Genomic DNA, 8,493 nt, shown 5'->3' on the forward strand with positions numbered 1-8,493 from the left:
ATTTTACGTTTTATATGAAAAAAACCTTGTCTCCAATGTCTTAAATCATAGGGAAAAATGCTCAATTTTTCACCCTATCACAACTAATGTTTTACATTGGTACACTGATGGACTATTGTTTTCTAGAGCTATCATCCATTATAAAAAGTGACAGCATCATAATTGAAATTATTTAAAATATGTTGCATTTAGATATTCCTTTACTTTGCTATAAATATGACTACACAAGAAATGCTGCTACTGGAAATTGCTAGGATGAGCAACCAAAATGGAATTATTGCTCAGCAGGCAATTCCTCTGGGGGTAGAATATGAAAAATATCAGAACTTTCTTTGAAATGCAGAAAGGTTAAAGGAATGAAAGGAACATTTTTTGTTGTGTCTGAGATGCAGAAAAGGGAAGCACAGAGTATGATGCAACTGTGGGTTGAAATGTCTCCAGGTCCATCAGCTGAATCCTGGTCTCGCCAAAATCCCTGACAAGTCTTTCAGCTGAGTGAAGTCACAATTTCACCCCAAGGATTTTGGGGTAAAAGGAAGTAAAACTCACCAAAAAAAATTGCACTGGGTGATTAGGTTCGTAATCTCTGCCCATGGATGACCCTGTAACTGTAATGCATGGCTGCATTTTGTGCCTTTTACAGTAAGAACTTGCCAAGGTGCCCAGTGGGAGTCCTTCCGGATTAGTGCTGGGGTTTGAGCCAAAGTCATGGCAGGTATCAGTCTAAGAGTTTAACAAAATGAATAGTGGCAAGCCAGAACCTAAACTGAATGCCATCTATGAGTAATTTACTAGTATAGAACTGTCCCACAGAGCCAACAGATGTTGCTGTCCTAAAGTGAACAGGCAGATTTAGCATTTTCAGATACTGTAAAATTTTACAGAATTTCACAGAACTGGCCAGCTGGTGAAAAAGAACCCGGCCAACTGCAGAAAAATGGCAGAAATAACAAATCTGGGTTATGGGGGATGTCGTGTCCATGAAACTGTACAGTATCTGAAAAGGCTAAATTTGCTTGTCTACTTAAGGGCAGCAACATCTTGAGGTAAGAAAATATTTATCATATTATAATACATTATCTGGACTGGCCCTAGAATTGAACCTGGATGAACACTGCTGGTGACTGGTCACCAGCCAGTTTTAAGCATGCCCCTTTAATAACAATCCTTAGACTGTTCAATACCAGGTGAAATCATAAGAAATAATCACAAGAAATTTTAACAGAAAAGTGTTTGCAGAAGACTTCTATACTTCAAACACAGGAAATAAAAAAAAAAAAAAAAAAAAGAAAGTGTGGGACAAAACAAAACCCCCAACTTCCATTATATTGTCCACTGATGATTTTAAAAACACAGAACTTTTAAAAAACCAGGCAATTTCTTTAATTACATGAGAAGTCTCCTTTATACAAGGCTTTCCATATTACTGCTCACATCAATACTATCTCAGAGATAACAGCAACCCATAAATTACAATATTGCTTACCCCCCTAAATGTGGAGCAAAATTTAGGCAGACACTGTGTCTTGGTTGTATACCTTCATCCCTTTCTTCTGATGAAGGCAATACAAGTAGCACTGTGAAGTTTGTAACTTTATGCTGTGACATGAGACAAAGTAATGATCTTCACTCCTATTTAAAGGGAAAACCTGTCTGGTGTTTTATCTGTTTGTTTTATCTTTACCTTACAAAGTGACATAGTCTAAGGGCCCTGAAGGACAGGCATGTCAGCTCTGCAGTTTTGATTTGGGATTGTTCCAGATTAGATGACTTTTCCAATACCCCTAATTACCACTGTGGAACAGTTTGCATTTTGATATAAATTAAATCCCTGTCTGTAAGTGTGGACTTCTAATTTCCACAGAGGAAAAATGGGATTCAGAAGTTCTATATGAAAAATAAACATAAGCTGCATTGAAAATTGGACTCTGGATCATTATTCAATGGTTCACATTAAGATGCATTAGAGAAGTTACTATGAGCATGGTAACAGCATTGTGAATCCAGGTTCCAGTTGTGTCACTTGCTTGTGGCCTTTCAGCAGGAGTTTCTTGCATTGCTTCATGGTGGAGCAATGTGAAAGGTCAAGTGGTGAGTGTCACTGAAATTCTGTGTTAGGGACTGGGCCTGGCCTAGGAGAATGTGGCTGAGTCCATTATCAGGGATTTGACTCCTTCATTTTTCACAGTTATTAATGTATCAGCTCAAAAGGTCAAGTGACTCACATGAGAATCTCACTTTTCATTTGAAGAAAAAATTGTCCCCAGCCTTGTGCTTATAGAGAGAAGATAAAAATGTAAAAGGCTTAAAAAGTAGAATGATACTTAAAAAATCGTTAAAAGACACACTAAACATGAAGTGGTTTTGATCTGATGTTATGATCTGGGGAACGAACTTATGACTTTTGAGTCAGGGATAGAAAAGATTAGGATGGACAACAGAAAAAGTAGAACAATCTTCCAAAATACTAATTATTTAAAGAGCTATTCCCACGTCTTTAAAACTTGAGATAATATTTTACTGTCTGCTGCTATAGACTATGACCCTTCTGGCTGTTATCTCACTTCAGTCAGTTGGAATACTGACCAATAACTTGACATTTGTTGTTGCAAAGTAGATCCACAAAAATCACATCTGTCCATGCAGCACAGAATTGCTCTTTCACAAGGGCCTCAATACCAGAGGGATGGTGCCTCTTACCAATCAATTAAATACACTTATTTTTATTCTAAAAATGAACCCAGATTTTACATGAAATAGGGGAGATCTGTATGATACAGTTTGCTGTGCAATAACTATCAATGGGCAGGCCTGAAGTAATGTTTTGGTTAGAGTTTGTTCTGTGGTGAAATGCTGGAACAAAAGGTGAGGTAGTTTAGTGAGCTTTCAACTACTACAAAGAAGATCTAGTAGAAAGAAAAGAGGCTGAAGAACTCAGCTGAGTGTGAGAACTCTTTGGGTAAAATTTTCACACTTGCCCCATCTCCAGCTTTTTGCAAGTGCTAAATCTCTTGGCACATCTCTAAGTATTCTGTTGCTGTAAGCATTCCTGTTCCATCTCTGAGTATCCTGTCAAGAGCTTCCCACAGGCTTGATATGGAAGCATGGGGTACAAATCATGGTATCTTGCACAGTGAAGTGTTTTCATATTAGCACTTGACATTGCTGCCCGAGTATGAAGAGAGAAATTCTCTATCAAACTTGATGACTCCAAAATTCCCTTTTGATCAGCCAGTGGTTAGATTTTGAAGGGAAGGGCACAGCTGTTTTAAAAGTGAAGTTTAGCAGTTCTTCATAAATGCCTTCCATTTCACATCCTTTGATGTCAGGCGAAACCTCAATATCTCAGAAGTTTCCAAAAGTTGTTTACTAAAAATCACAGAATTGGAAATTTTTCTTTTAGTGACCATACATCCGTACTTTTCACTTTGAACCACTTCTCTGTGGTTCAGCTTAATTTTTTTGGTTCATATATCACTTGCAGACTGATAACATCCTGATGTCCAGTCATGGCCAGCTGGGTCTTAATAGTGTGAGATGATGTATAAACACACTTAGCAAAATGATGTTCTATCCCAGAGACAATTGTTGAAAACAATCCTAAAGACGACTGTAAACCTGAGAAAGGAAGAGGATTATTGGTCAATACACTACCATTAAACACAACAGACTGTCTTTAGCTTGGCAGGAAGTTATCTTTTGTCACATATTTGCAGCCTTAGGGTTGCAGCTGTACAATAAAAGATTCTTATTTGCTTCTTACAATTATTAATATTTTGTTGTTCTACTTGCATCACAGCTGGAGAATGTTAGAAAGTATTTGGGAGCCTACTGAACAAAACTCCTTCTGCTTCTCCCTTGTGTGGGCTTGATCCAGGAGCTGTAAGTAAGCTGAAAGGTAGAAAACAACTCTGAAAAAGTTGTGTGATAAAAGAAGACAGCTAAGAGAAATACTGGAGCTTTTAGACCCCTCCCACTTAGCAATGCTGTTTCTTGCACCTTCAGTTTCATCTGCTTCTCACAGACTATCTATCCTACCAAATATGCCTACCTTTCAAAATTACCCCAGCTTTGGACTGGAGGTAGCAGCAGCTGCAAGACCCCACAGGGTGTGATTATCTGTCTCCTGTTGATTATGTTTAAACATATGCTAAACCGTAAAGGTCATTTTTCTAGCGTGACTCTGGAGTACACTTAATGATAGTCTTGTTACCAATTGACCTCTTGTACCTGACAGAGATTAAACATCTTGGGCAAATTTTCATTGCTTGAATCTGTGCCAAATCCTTTTAATATGTGAAGGACTCAATCACTTTTAAACCGGCGATGTAGTACAAACAAGATTCAGTTTGATGCCAAGATGCCTGCTTGATTTTTGCAGTAAAGGAGCAGAAATTCATAACCACTATGGGAAGAACAAAAGAAAACATATCTCTGCAGATCTTTGTTGATAGCCTAGTCTGATTCCTCAGTACATCCTGCCTGGACAAGGTTGAGTGATGCTGCAGCAGCCAGCAGAACTACAGCCATGCTACCTCATGTGATGAAAACACATTATCTGTGTCCATGGCTTATCATCAGAAGCATAACCTCAGCTTTCAAAATAAGGGATATACTTCTTTAAGTATTCATAGTGCGGAAATTAAAGTAAATTAGATCATGTTGTAGTGTTGGTTTTAGCAACTTTTAGTTACTCTGCTTCCAGCATATTTAGACTTAAACATACCTGAAAAATCTCACTAAATCTACAGTGGGGCTATTTTCAGGGGTTTCTTTTATGCTCCATTGGCTATTAACATTTCACAGCATGTCACAACTGGCTATTCTGATTCCATTGAGCCTTGCTGAATGGGAATTTTTGTATCATTTAAGAGCAATTCATGGCACTGCCTATATTCTATATCACCTCCTCAGAAATAGGGATGGTGACAGGTGATGTCTCAAAAGATAAGTAATCTTCCACTACATACCCTCTGTCTACAGTGAGTTCTCTAGATGTTGTACATGAGGTTCACCAGGAAAATTCATCATGGCATGTTACCTACTTTATTTATCCATTCCACTTGATGCACCTACTAAAAATAGCTGTTCTTAGATGAGTGAGTCTTGCCCTCTCACATGTGTCAGTCTGCAGGATCTAATTCTGTAGCTAATTTTACAAAACTGAAGAGTCATAAGATAAATGGGCTGCATTCACCTACTAAATGGGAAACTGTGTCCTCCAGGGATATGTTGATTTAAAAATTTCTTAGGACAAATGACAATTAAAAGGAAAACGGAAGAGGAAGGATTCCATACACCCTTTCATGCTTATTTCCTCTTCTTCACTATTGTTTCCCTTTTACTTGCATCTGTCCTCAGATAAGCTTTCTGTCACCAAATCAATTTTCCCATTTTGTATATCTTTTCTTTTATCTTCTTTACTTTTGCATCTTTGTTGTGGTTTAATCTGGTAGGCAGACAACATCGCTCACTCACTCACTCACTCATTCACTCACTCACTCACCCTTTCCCACCTCAGTGGGATGGTGGAGGGAGTTGCATAAGAAAAATAAAATTCATGGTCTGAGATAAAGACAGTTTCATAGGACAGAAAAAGGAAAAAAAAATTAAAAGAACATGCAAAACAAATGTTGCACAATGCAATTGCTCTCTGCCTGCTGAATGATGCCCAGCCAGTTCCTGAGTAGCAGCCCCTGGCCACCTCTCCCCCTAGTTTATATACTGAGCATGACACCATGTGGTTTAGAATGCTCCCTTTGCCAGCTCAGGTCACCTTGTGCAGTTGTGTCTCCTCCCAACCTCTTGTGCCCTCTGGCCTGCTTGCCGGTAGGGTGGTGTGAGAAGCAGAAAAGGCTTCCTTGACTTCACGTAGCAACAACCAAAACATCCCCATGTTATCGGCATCATTCTCATCCTAAATCCAAGCCACTGCACTGTGACAGTTACTAGGAAGAAAATCAACTCTATCCCAGCTAAAACCAGGGCAATGTTCTATGTTACTACTATGTGAGAAAATATTTCTACTTATTTCCAGGCATTCCCTGTATTTTTATTATTAATGACAATGAGATTGGAACTAAGTTCAGCATCAACTAATGGCTGATTAGTGGCCTTAGTATTTCTGATTAAAATGAGAAGATAACAGTGAAATTTTGAAGGAGAGGGTAATGATTATAAAATTTTGCTCACATTTTGAGCTTTTGCTGATACTTTATGCAGAGAAAGTAGATGGATGAATTTAACAGCTTCTCACCACTAGAATGGTTTTCTTTACATCATGACTGAAAACTGCACTGACAGGAGACCACAGAAAAGCTTGCAAAACCTAAGCTTTAGGTTTATCATTGGCCTAAATTTTAAGTCTGGTTTAACATTGACAATAAATGTCACTAAGACAGAAAGCACGGGACTAATTGTGATTTGCTGGGCATCGGAAAATGGACGTAAGGAAAAATTAAGTCTTTTACCCAGTCTTTCCTTTCTGTGCTCAGAGGCAGGTTGTAGAATACAAAAAATGATGAAAAACAGCAACAAAAATACTGATCAGGCCAGCCTTTCTTTGGAGAGGGTGCTGAGCAGGTCAGCAAGGTTGCAAACAGAGGTGGGTTTACAACAAGTATGAAAAGAGTACATCTGCAGCAGTCACAAGGTCATGCAAATACCACTCAAGTATCTATGAATATTTGAGCTGCAACTGCTACCAGAAATTAAACTGTTTTTTCTTTCAATGTAATTCTACAGATAAAAATATATTTTTGTACATAGGATCAATCCCCATAGGAAACTGGGTGTTCCAAAATTACAAAGAATGCCCTTTTCCTTAGTTTATTTATCATGGAATAGAAGTGTCCACACAGGCAGCTTTACATCCATAATTACATTGTAAGATTTTTAGTGGTTCATTTTCTCAGTGAGTCAAGTCTTAAAACTATGGATGGAAAACCCCCCAACCTTTGAGGAAGAGCAGGAACAATATTGATATTGCTGTGTTCTGGAGATGGTACCCTTTGTCCTCTTTGAGCAAATCTGGACCATCACACAAAGCACTGTTAGCAATGAAGCACTCTGATTAGCAATTTAGGAGAGAAATGTGATGCCATCAGAAAGGAACCCAAAGAATCAACAAAGATGGTAGCCAGAAAATTATATATCAGCAGTACTATTTCTGAAAATAATGGTTTCCAAACTTTTCCACGAGGCATTAACAGCTCTTTAAGGGATAATCTTTATTGCTTTGTAACGTACAAAGCAATAAACAGCTGCTGAGATTGATTAATAGCCAAAGCAAAGTTGAGGCATGTAATCAATCTAAAAAGCCATTTATTGTGAGCATACTACAAAGCAATAGAGATTATTGCTGTTGCACAACAAACCATAACAGAAAACACACAAACACACACACACAGACACACACAAACAAACAGTTGTTTTCTTTTCAAGGCTTGGAGTGCTATGCTGCCTTTTCCCTGAGTTTTTCTCTCTAACAAAGGCAGGCAACTGGCCTTACAGCAAGCAATCTACTGGGAAAGGTAATGCTCTAAGAACTTCAGTGTTATCTAAAGGAGAAGTAATATTTATTCTTTTAGTTCTGTAGCAAGAAATACAAAATTCCACAAGTATTCATCTTGTCCTTGGTAGCAGTTCTGTTATTTATATTACTGAGAAAAACAAAAAATTAGCTTACCAGTCAAAAAATCATCTACTTCATGCAAATGCAGTGCTCATTTAGAAACGAAGGCTATTTACTTTTGTGGAGTATTTTTATGAATGGCTACTAAATCACTTCAGATTTTTTCAGAGTAACACTGGCTTTCAGCTCCAGCTATTTTAAGCAACTACCCCACCTCATTCTTTTAATGCACCTTTAGTACAGCTCTTAATATATTTTGGTTTTGACTTCCCCAGTCTTCCTGGTAGGCTGTTTCAGAATCTTATCTCACTTCTAGCTTTAAACCTTTTAAAAAATTGGCATTCTGATTTTTCCAGGTCAGATAATGCTTACTTGTTCCTGAACATAAATAAAGTATACATTGCTTTTTATCTTCTTTAAAGAGATTATATGAACAGAGTCTCTCACCCTTCCCTTGGACAGAATAAACAAGCTGTGCCACTGTAGCTTTATGGCATGATAGGCTTGTCCCTGGATCAGCCTCACCATCCTGTACACTCATCATCTCACCTCCTGTACACTCATTCCAGTCTCGGTCTCTCTCTCCTGAATGTGGATGCTCTGGATGGCGCTGAGCTACGGGGGGCTCCCAACACTGCCTCCTCCTGACATGCACTCACCATGTCTACTGGAAATATCTCACTCAGTAGACCCAAGGATCAAATTTGCCTTCTCCACATCCCCTTAACATTTGAAGCCAGTGGTTAACTTGCACTTCCAGCACAACTCGCATATTTCTGTTTCTGAACTGATGACCTTGCAGCTCATGACAGAAATTTGTATTAGTACAGAAGGGCACAAGCTTGCAATTTGCACTATTA

The sequence above is a fragment of the Fringilla coelebs genome (assembly GCF_963513975.1).
Source record: "Fringilla coelebs genome assembly, chromosome: 3".
NCBI classification, from domain to species: Eukaryota; Metazoa; Chordata; class Aves; order Passeriformes; family Fringillidae; genus Fringilla; species Fringilla coelebs.